Genomic DNA, 11,771 nt, shown 5'->3' on the forward strand with positions numbered 1-11,771 from the left:
CACACACACACATATATATATACATGTATGTTTATGAATATGGAGTAGTATGTTCCCCATTATTAGAAGTCTTCAAGTAGTGGTTAGATGACCACTTGTTGGAGATGTTGTAAGAGAGAATCCCTGATTGAATTGGTTGAGATGGCTCTGAAGTCCTTAACAATTCTAAGAGTCTATGGATATATAGGTCATCTCTCTATCTCCCGCACTCCTGTCTCTGCCTCTGCCTGTGTCTCTACCTCCATCTCTGTTTGTCTGTCTCTCTGTCTCTATCTCTCCACGTCTCTTTGTCTCCATGTCTTGGTCTGTCTTGGTCTCTTTCTTTCTGTCTCTGTCTTTTTCTCTTTCTGTTTCTGTCTCTCCCCTCATTGGATAGAGAATGGGTCTTCGAGATATGAAGACCTGGATTCAAGTCCCAACTCTGGCATATATTAGTTGCATGAATCTGGAATGGTCAGCCTCTTCTCCCATAGTCTTAGAATTTTCTAGAACACTGAGAGGTCAAGTGATTTGTCCAGAGTCTTATAGCCAGCTACTATATATATGAAGTCAGACTTGAACCTAGGTCTACCTGTCTCTCTCTCTCTCTTTCTCTCTCTCCATCTCCCCATATGCTTTATATAAAGCAAAGGTTTTGCCTAGATATGCATGATTTGTTCAATAAAGTCATATATGTTTGCTTTATATAAAGCAAAGGTTTTGCCTAGATATGCATGATTTGTTCAATGAAGTCATATATATGTGTACATATGTATGTATATTATATGAGGTAGCAAGTTCCCCAGCACTGAACTATACTGCATATACATAGGATTATATATACATTTCTATTCCTAAACTATCTTCTGCTCAGAATTTCAAAGGCAGTAGTATTTATTGTTTGGTGCTTGGTGATCTTATGAGACCTCACTAAGAATTTTTTTTCCCAAGTATTTTCTTTCTTTCTTTCTTTTTTGCTAGGCAGTGGGGTTAAGTGCCTTGACCAGGGTCACACAGCTAGTAAGTGTCAAGTGTCTGAGGCCAGATTTGAATGCAGGTTCTTCTGACTTCAGGGCCGGTGCTCTATCCACTGTGCCACCTAGGTGACCCCAAGTATTTTCCAAGAAGAAAAGATCGGAAAATGTGCCCTTGACTAACATTGGGAGGAGGGTCATTTGGGCATTCCCCTTTAGGCTCCATTCAAATGCCTTAAGAATGATCTGAAAACCCAGCATCCAATGATGTGACGACTGGAAAGCAAGACTGCAGACAGACTAACTTCAAGTCTCTGAGGCAGCGGCAATGAACCGATGGGTCCACTGAGCAGCAGCTACAGGGAGTCTTCCTATCTTGCTTCCCTACCCTTGCCTAGTCTGTTCCCTGTTCCTGGAATGTATTTGCCTCCTCACCTCTGCCTCTTAGACTTACTGACTTACTTCATAGCTGAACTCAATCACTGCTTCCTACATTAGATCTTTCATAAAGGTCCCAGCTATTGCATTCCCCACACATTCCCTTATATTTACTTTTTATATATTTTTGTATATGAGAAGAAGGAAGAAATGTGGCATAACGGATAAAGATCTGGCCTGAGAACCAGGAAGACTTAGGTTCACATCCCAACTCTGATACCTCCTAGCTGTATGACACTGGGCAAGTTATTTAACCTGTTAGTGATGTAGGGAATTCTCTTGGACTATGAATTACAGAGAAAGTGCCACCTTGTATTGATAGAAAGAGTTTTTTCACCAGCAGTTCCCTATCTCAATGAGATCATAGGTGCCATCCCTATGTTTTTGTTGTTTTTCAGTTGTTCTCAGTCATGTCCAATTCTTCATGACCCCATTTGGGGCTTTCCATCTCTTTGTGAAGTAGCTTTTTCAAATTTGATGGCCATTGAAACCAAGTACTGAAATAAACTGAATTTAGAACCAGATTTTTGGGTCATCATATCACAGAATGTTAAACCAAGATCTTTTAATGAATGAATGAATGAATGAATGAATGAATGAAAAGGCATTTACCAAAGTACCTACAATGGGTTCTGTGATAAGTGCTGGAAATACAAATAGAAAAGCAAGACAATCCCTGCTCTTGAGAAACTCACATTCTAATAGAAGATGATGCATATCAGAGGTTTCAGTGACAATATATTAATATAGTGGCAAATCATATGGAAAGGTTCTGTGGTTCGTAGGATACAGTGGCAAAGTAGCTAGTAATTCATCTTCTTTAATGTCATTTTCATTAATAAAACTATATCAGTTTCTGATGTTGAACCATTTGACAGTGCAAGGGATTTTGGTGGTAAGAACTTTCTTTTCCAAGTTTTTAGTAGCTGCAGTTGCTGAAGAAGCCAGGCCTGCAGCACCTGCAGAGGAAGTTGCCAGGTTGCATCTCTCCAAGGGCTGCTTTCCTGGACTATGGTTGTAGATGCCAGGCTGGAAGCAGGGTCAATGGCCTGGGGGTGCTGCTGTTCCCAGGGTTCTTGGGCTTACCTGCCCAATCAACAGCAGCCGGTTGGCAGTTAGAAACATTTACTGATGTTCATTAGTAGCAGTGTAGGTGGTGGCAGGAATGGTGGGCATATGCAAACACATTGCTTTTAATGATAAGAGCAAAAAAGGAGTTTATATTATTAACAAATACAATAAAATATTTTAATATATTGTTAATTTCATCTTTATGGCAGCCTTTAAAGTTTTGATTTTGTGTTTTATGACATATACAATATATTAATGTAGTATTAAATGCAAATGACATATAAATAAATATCCATATGTAGCATGAGCGAATTGGCCTGGGGGTGAGGAGGTAGTCCTTGAAGCATGTATAGATATTCTCTGCCTGGCTTCTGTCCAAGCAACCACATGGAAACTTGACATAGGTTCTGTTTCTGGTCATGAATAATTGAAGGTTTGCTCTGTGTGATGATGAAAAGTCTTCTAATTGACTGATGAAATTGAAGAACTGATGTTGATGTCGCTAGTTTAGAACCTTGAAAGGAATACCTATGTATGTTCCACTGGTCCTCATAATCCAATTAAGCCAAGCTAGAGATATATTTTGGGAGCATGGTCAAAGTTTTTTTGGTGAACAACAGAGTTTAAAGACTATTATTTAGGACGGTCATTGCACCATAGAGACAAAAGATATACTTAGCAACATCATCTTTAGTTAGGTAGGACAAGTGATAAAAAGAATCTAGTGGTCCTCAACAGCCTAGAGCCACAAAACTAGGGAGAAAAGAGAAGATAAAACCAGATAATTTGCTCCAAATAAGAATTAGAAAGGAGAAATAGGCTCATTAGAGACTTTACCCTAACATTATCAGCACAGTAAAAATTCTAGGCAATTAGCCAGCTGTTTTGTCTACTCGATGCTAAAGTTAACAGTAGATGTGAAAACCTGGGATATTGAATTTGTTTCATATCATATATCCATTCATATACAACCCCAGAAGAGTTGGGTGGTTTCCTAAAGGGCAACCCTGTAATTTTGCCGGTTGTATATGCAGAGGGAGACACAGAGCAACTATAAAGAGAGGAGGAGGTGGAGTTCAAGAGAGAATGGCAAGAAGGAAGGCACAAAATTTTGAATGGTAGACAGGAGATTTTCTGGGAGCTACAGACATTGGTAAAGCTGGCCTTTGAACATGTCCCTTGACTCCTAGCACCTGTAATCCAAGAAACTGCTAAGAGCGTACTTCCCAGTTGAGATTGTTTTCTCCTTGGATAAGCTGAGATTTTATTGGGTCCATTTACTTTTGTATATTCTATTATCTGCCTAGCTTTCTTAATTTCTGTTTCACTGTTTGCTCTAATAAAATATGGTTGCTTGCTAGCCAATATTGTCTTTTGTATATAACCAAGATTTGTTGGGAGACCACACCAAAGGCAACTGACTTGAGATTCCTAAGAACAAGTTTATGGAAGGCCTTGCTGTGAATAGAACCTTACTTGAGGAGAGTCAATGGGAGGGAGACAGCAACATACCTTCTGTCTGGAAAGTTAGAGCCCCTAACAGAGAAGTAGAGATAAAAGAAAAAAAAAAGAAGAGAAAAGAAGGTCCCCATATGATTGGATCGCTATATTAAATTCCCAAGTGTTCTGCAGCCTCTCTTTTTTTTGGAGGGGGAGGCAGGAGGGAAGGAAGGCAATCAGGGTTAAGTGACTTGGCCAAGGTCACATGGCTAATAAGTGTCTGAGGTCAAATTTGAACTCAGGTCCTCCTGACTCCAGGGCTGGTGCTCTATACACTGCTCCACTTAGTTGCCCAGCCCCTAACTCTTAATTGGATCAAATTCTGCATCTGAAGTTTTCCATATATGTGATCTTGAGCAAATCACTTAACCTCCTTGGGTCTCATTCTCCTTTATAAAGTGTAAATATATCTTTTACAAAATGAGGGTTTCTGAGGTCTCTTCTGGATCCAGATCCCATTAACTAAACTGAATTGTGGGTAAGCACTAGACTAGACCCCTGGTTTCTTTAACCTTTGTTCCTCTTCCCAGAAGTTGAGCATGGGAAGGGAAGAAGGGAGTGCCTGGAGGGCATGGGGTTATGCCCTACCCAGACCACAGGATGGGGGCTGCCTGAGTGTCACCGGCAGCTGCCTGATCAGAGACAGGAAATCAGCAGAATGACTGAGCAGTTGTGACTGTGGCAGCCTCAGAGTACCCAGGCAGAAACAGTGGAAGAGATCTCTTCTAGGAGTCAGCCAAGGGGCCAAGGTGATCATCCTACCCCATCCTCACATAAGCCACAGAACCTCAATTTGGAAACCATTAGTTTACAGGAACATAACAACAAAGAATGGAACTGGGAAGAGATCTTGGAGGTCATTTGGTCCAGTCCTTTCATTTTACAGAGAAAGAAACTGAAGGTCAGAGAGGTTGAGGGCAGAGCTGGGATCCCAATCTGGATCTTCTGATCATAAATCCCATATTCTTTTTTTCATTAATGACACTTCTCCCCTGAAGTTGAAGGTGTGAACTTATCTAGATTTCCTTTAGGAAAGCCATGAAGAACTGGGTTGGGGCCACAAGGAATCTCCCATAAGCAACAGTGGTCTGAGCCTCTCTGGACAATGGTTTGGACACTCTTCCTCTCTTCCTTATCATGGGAAGGAATGTGGTCAACCTGCTATGGAGAAGTCATGATATCTAGGATTTGGGGAGTAAAGAAAGGATCAGGGGTACAGAGGATATGGAACAGAATGGGCAACCTATATAATCCAATGCAAGCATTTAGAACTATTTGGGGGCAAAGGGGAGGTGCCTGGTGCCCAGCCTTGTAGGGGCCTGTTTCTCCCCACATCAGGGCTCCTCTCTGGCTGGCCTACCCAACCACAGGACAATCAGTCTTTCCCAGAATCAACCAATCATGGGTACAATCTGCTGGGAAGTTACAGTAAGTGAGGCCTGACTGTTCCTTATATGGGGCTCCTGCGTTGTTCCCAGGCCTCTGAGCTCAGGGATGATCAGAAAGCGGAATTGACAGTACCTTCCCCTTCCATTTCCCTAGGCTAGTATCAAAGAGTGAAGTGAGTATGAGTATATGGAGCAGAGCGGGGTTGTGGGGGGAGGGGATAAAGGAACAAGGGAAGGGAAGCTAATTTAACCATCTCCTTCCTTGGAAGAGTTTGGCCTTTCCAAGCATTTTCGGGGGACCAACTCTTTTCCGCCAGTCCTGCCAACCATGCAGTCCAAGCCACAAAGAGCAGCTGAAAGCCACAACTAACATTTCAGAAGGGAAGAACTGACTCACAACCAGGCTGGGTCCTCTTTTAATGTTCTTGGCGCTGAGCCTAGGATTCCTGCAGGTTCTGACAACAAGTTGGACCATCCTATTCCATAAAACCTAGCTTCAGGGTAATGTATAGCCAGATCCCAAAAGGAGAAGGGCCTGTGTGTGTGTCAGGGTGGGGGGGTACCCAAAGTACCAAGGTCCCCCAAGACAAGACTTTTGGTAAGATAGAGGCTTAAATTAGCCTTTTTTTGGAGTGAGGGTCTCCAGAGACTCAATGAGAAGATAAGAGGGAAGTGGAATGAAGGAGAAAGTTTAGAAATGAGAGCCAGGATTGCTTTTAGGTATTCTTTTGTCTCTGGCAGAATTGGATTCCTTAACCCCACACCTCGAAGAACCCAGGCTCTGTCCCAGCCACCAACTGAACTAGTAACCCAGATCCCACAGTGGGGCCCCTGTGTCGAAGTCCACAGTCGCTCCATCCTCTGTAGGCTCTAATATGTGGAGTGAGAGAACATTGGGGTTCCAGGGCCAGGAGAAATAAGCCTCCATACCCATAATCCCAGGACCACCCAGAGTCCACTATAAGAAGAGGAAACAACAGAGCAGCTGAATTTCAACACCGGCGTGGGTGTTCTTTGGCCGGAAATAAGTTGCAGATCTCTCAAGAGTTACCAGAGGGACCCAAATCATGTCCCCTGCCCCCACTCCAGGGAGCACAGCCCTTCCAAGCCACATCCTGGAGAAGTTTTTCTTTTCCTCAGGGAAAAATCTAGCAGTTGGTTCCTGGGAAGAGACTATTTCAGAGACTGAAAAATTCTGACCTGGCTGGTGACCTGCCTGTTCCCCAACTCCATCATTCATCATGGGAATTCTCTGGGCTGGTTGCTAACAAAAGGTAGCCTCCCAACCCACCAACCCCCCCACCTCCTTCCTGCAGCTGCCTCAGCCCCTCCCTGGACCTCAGAGGATAACTTCATTTCAGGGAAGTATGCCCAGGGAACCAGAGTTATGGAACAGATGTCGAAGGGGAAGCAACCAAGATTACCTTACACTCACCCTCTCCTGCAGAGAACTATGTATATTTGGGTCTGTGAGCCCAACTCATAAAAGAAAAAAAAAAAAAGCCTGTGTACATTGCCATGGCAACACCTCCTTTCTGTTGCTTTATCTCCAGGAGACCTTACAGTCAATTCCTGAAGGAGAAGGGGGAGAAGGGGCGGAGAGAAAGAAAGAAAGCAGTTGCAAATTCCTCAATTGTTCCATCAGCTCAGCTGGGTTCCCCAGATGAGTTTCCTTAAGACTGTGAAGTCATCTACTCTTATCTCTACAACTTCCCCCTCCCCCTTCCTCATAGTCTCTTCCCCTCTGCAGCCCCTCTCAATTGCCAATGGTCCTATTGGTGGCTAGAGAGATAGGGGTGGGGAACCTGCAGCCTTGAGGCCCCTGGACTAGCCTAACACCCTCCCCACCCCCCACCCCCCACCTTATGTCTGGTAGTCTTAGGACTTTAGAAGTCATGGAGTCCAAACTCTTGGTTTTCCAAATGTGGAAACAGAGGAGTGATTTTCTCAAAGTCACTGGGCGTAGTAAATACTAGAGCTGAGATTTGAACTCAGATCCTCTTGACTCCAAGTCATCACCCTTTCCATTACACTATTCTGTCTCTCTGTAGGAATCCTATTTTTGGTGCCAGTGCTGACAGATGGGGCATCCCTAACAAGAAAGGAGTCTATTTTAGGCAGCACCAGCAGGAGCAGTGCCATGGGCTGCCCACAAGGACTTCCCAGCAGAGTGTGTGTCCTGAGGACAGAAAGGATTCCAGAGTTGGACTCACCTCTCCAAATTCCCAGCACCAGAAGAGCTACAGGGCAGATTCTGCCTCTCTGAACTCTGCTTCTCTTTTTGGTCAACATTCCTGTGAAGGGACACATGTCACCCCTCCCTCCTGCCCTCAAAAAATGCAAACCATGCAGATTCCTGGCTACATATACAAATATTAACTCCCCTCCCCAACTCCCATCCCTACCCCCACCTCACTGCCTCCTAGGGAAATTACTAGCTGGAAGGGTTTTTGCTCCTGTTCCAGTTCACAGGGTCCCCTTTGGTCCCTCCCATAATTCACCAAAATAGCTGACATTTGTGTAAGAGTATGCCTCTGGCTGGTTCTATCTGCATACGAAAAGATGAAGAATGCAGCTGAACAGGTAGAGATGAAGATAGCCTTACTCCCTCAGTTTGGCTTTGTCTTTCTACCTGCCTTTTCTCCCCTGCCCCACACCCCCTTCCCACATACACACTCAGCTGCAAGGGAGAATTAAAGAAGCTTTGGGTTGGGAAACTGGGGAAATTTAAACTTCTGAGCTACAGTAGTTATTGGACAAGTAACTATTACTTGGTTTGTAGGTTAGTTTTCAGATATTAAAGTTGAGAGGTATATGAAATGCTTTCTAAAGAGGGCTCAAGTCCCTGGTCCAGTGGTGGGGGTGAGGGGCAGGGGTGAGAAGGTTCAAAGAAAAGATTAGGCCTGAATGCAATAGCTAGCTGGCAAAGCTTGCTCTTGGTTCTAAAGAGCTTGTCCTTACTAGCTGTGTGACCCTGGGCAAGTCACTTGACTCTGATTGCCTCAGCAAAAAAAAAAAAAAAAAAAAGAGCTTGTGCCAAAGCTAAAGATGTCTTGCTAGGGAAGAGAGAAGGCCAAAAATCCAAAGGGAACAAGACAGTGGAAAGTTTTTTGCTTGTCCAAAGCAATGGTTTCTACCTATTCTAAAACATACCTCCCTTCCCACCACTTTCTTATGTGTGTCATATTAGATTAGAATGTAAATTCCTGTGTGAATTGGTCCAGTCTTTGATAGGATTCTATTGCCAGACATATTCTCCAAGGTAGTTATTGACAAAGAAAAAGGCTTCACATATACCACAAGATACAAGTAGCCTCACTGTTTTTGTGGTAATAAAGAATTGGAAATCAAGTGGGTGCCTGTTAATTGGGGAATGGCTAAACAAATTGTGGTACAAGGATGTAATGGAATATTACTGTATTATACAAAATGATGAGCTCATGAGAAGCTTGTTATGATTTATATGAACTGATGCAAAGTAAAGTCAGCAGAGCTAAAAAAAAAAAGCAACAGACACAATGACTACAACAATGTAAAGGGAAAGAACAATCACAAAACAATCAAAGCCAAATGTTGCAAAATTATAAGCAACCTTGGCGAGGTGTGGAGCTATATGTCTCTGCCCCATTCCTTTGCAGAAAGTGTCATCCGGGAATATGGAACATTGAATATAATACCAGGCTTTTTTAATGTAATGATTGGTTTTACTGAATCTTTTTTTTTTTAAACAAGTTATGGCCTGTTTATTAAAGAATACTTTTGGACAGTTTACTTTTCACTGGCCTGTTCTGGCATGCTTCTAATGATATCAGAATCACCTGGATCAATGATAGCCAGTGTACATACTCTGTAGTACTTCCCACATGCTGTACCCAATTCAATGTTATTGCCACTGTAGTGATGGACGCCAGTTTTGGCCAACAAAGCGTAATATTCTATCTCTGATTTCCTCAAGGCTGGGCAGTTGTTGGCTAAGATGACCAATTTGGCTTTGCCTCGTCTGATCATTTTCAGGGTCTGTTTGTAGCCTAGCACGTATTCACCACTTTTCATGACCAGCTGGAGCCTCGAGTTGATGGACTCCAGAGACTTTTTTGTCTTCTTTGCGGCCACCATCTTCCTGCCTGTGGTGCAGGAGGACCCTCAGCCAGAGACCTGCTGCCAAGATGGCCGGGAAGCTAGAAAAGTGGTTTTACTGAATTTTTGAGAATTATTTTTCTTTCTTTTAAAAAAAAATTCTTTCTCATAAGGGATGACTCTCTGGGAGAGGGGGAGAGGTTGAGACATAGTAGCATATCTAGACAATGCAAAAACTAAAGATATCAAACAAATTACACACACACACACACACACATATATACATATACATATACATATATATATATATACACATATACACACATATATACTTATATATTTAAATCAGTGTAGGTCCTTGAGGGCAAAGGACCATTTTTCTTCTTGTATTTGTGTCCCCAGCCCTTAGGACAGTGTCTCATAGGTAGAGCAGCTAGGTGACTTAATGGATAGATCCTCTGACCTGCAGTCAGGAAAACCTAGGTTCAAATCTAGCCTCAGATAATTACTAGCAGGGTGATCTTGAGCAAGTCATTTAACCTCTGTTTGGGGATAATAATAGCACCTACCTCCTAGAGTTGTTGTGAGGATCAAATGAACTAATAATTATAAGGCGCTTAACACAGTGCCTGGCAAATAGTAAGATCTATATAAATGTTGGCTATTATTATTGTTATAGTGCACAGTAAGTACAAAAAATTATCGCTTGTTCATTTGATCCTCACAAAAATACTGAGATATAGTTGGGCAGAAATAATTCATTCCATTTTACTGATGAGGAAACTGAAGCTAGTTCTGTGAGGATAAGGATGGGCTCAAGATCACGTATCTCATCAGGGGCAGGAGCAGGACTAAAACCCAAGTCCAACGTTCTTTATACTACACTACCTGGCCCCTTTATAAACTGCTAAGTATATATGACCCTGAAGTTTGACCTTTCTGTGGTTTCAGATTATGTTCCTGTTGTCCTTCTTGGTTTCTTCATGCCTATCCTGAAGGAGCCTCCCAACTCTCTCCCAGTCTGGTGGAAAATGTGCTGAGTGAAGAAGATTCTGCAGAATAGTTCCCGCTTGCACTCCACCTTACCCTGACTTGCCATATGACCTTTGGGTAAATCATTCAAACACCCTGAGTCTACATCTTCCTGTTGGTAATCCAATTCAAAGAACCATAGAATAGGAAGAGACTTTAAGGACCACCTAGTCCAGGGTAGGGAACCTGCAGCCTCCAGGCCACATGTGGCCCCCTAGGTCCTCAAGTGCTGCCCTTTGACTGAACCCGAACTTCACAGAATAAATCTCTTTATTACAAATGTCACAGATCAAATCCTTTTATTAAGGGGATTTGTTCTGTGAAGTTTGGATTCAAAGGGTCACACCTGAGGACTTAGAGGGACACATGTGGCCTCAAGGCCACAGGTTCCCCACTCCTGAGTTCTAGTCTAACCTCTTCATTTGACTGAAAGGGAAACTGAGCACTAGAGAAGGAAAGTTTGGAGCATAGCTGATCGATCATGAGGAGATACAAGGAATGGAAGGATGGTATCTCTTTGTCAAAGCAAATAAAGGAGTTGGTTTTATTGTATGTCCAAAGAAATAAGAAAAATCATTTCATTGAGCGCTTGGGTCATCTCCTCTTTGGTACTCAGGAGGCATGTAAGCCAAAAAAACCCATCTACTATGAAGATAATTAGGACAGATGCTTTAATTATCAACATCTGTTGTATCTGTTATAGATGATGACAAACCTAAATAATTGTTTTTCTTTTTTAAAAAAGTACTTTTTATTGATAACTTTTTTCTTTATGTCATCTTCATTTCTAAATGTGTCCTTCCCCTTTCCCTACATAGGGAGCATAATTAATTCTTTGATAAAAAAATTCTATAAAGAATTTGATAAGACCCTTCAAATGAAAGCAACTTATACTTAAATGCTCAAAGACCTTAACGCAAAGCTAGAGATAGGAAAGAAAAGCAAAAGGTACAAGACCACCCTCAGTTCAGGTTCCCTTAGTTCCTGGCACATTACTTCCTCATTTGAGAGGAGCTGAGGTTATTTGCATATGTCTCATTGAAATTCCTGACTGGGAGCTCCCCCTTGCTCTATGGGGAGTGGATTTCTCAGAGAAACCAAAAGGGTTGTGTGTGGGGGAGGTGTTGGGAGAGTGTCTGGGAGGCCTAGAATGCCCCTTGTCTCCCCCTCCATGATTCACTCTTTTTCACTACCCAGGGCAAACTTCCTTAGCCTATTGCAACTTTCATGAAGGTTTTTCCACAAAAGTCTCAGCTCAGAACATTTCAGATCTTATTTGAGCTGAACTCTCCCTTTTAGGGTAATGGACTAT

At 42.6% G+C, this 11,771-nt stretch overlaps 1 pseudogene; it reads right to left on the bottom strand.

The window, feature by feature from the left end:
• Nucleotides 1–9,103: 9,103 nt before the first annotated feature.
• Nucleotides 9,104–9,466, bottom strand: LOC114034531 (annotated as a pseudogene).
• Between the last annotated feature and the right edge of the window lie 2,305 nt (nt 9,467–11,771).

This window comes from Vombatus ursinus, unplaced genomic scaffold (genome assembly GCF_900497805.2).
Source record: "Vombatus ursinus unplaced genomic scaffold, bare-nosed wombat genome assembly UNPS02008996.1, whole genome shotgun sequence".
Lineage (NCBI taxonomy): Eukaryota > Metazoa > Chordata > Mammalia > Diprotodontia > Vombatidae > Vombatus > Vombatus ursinus.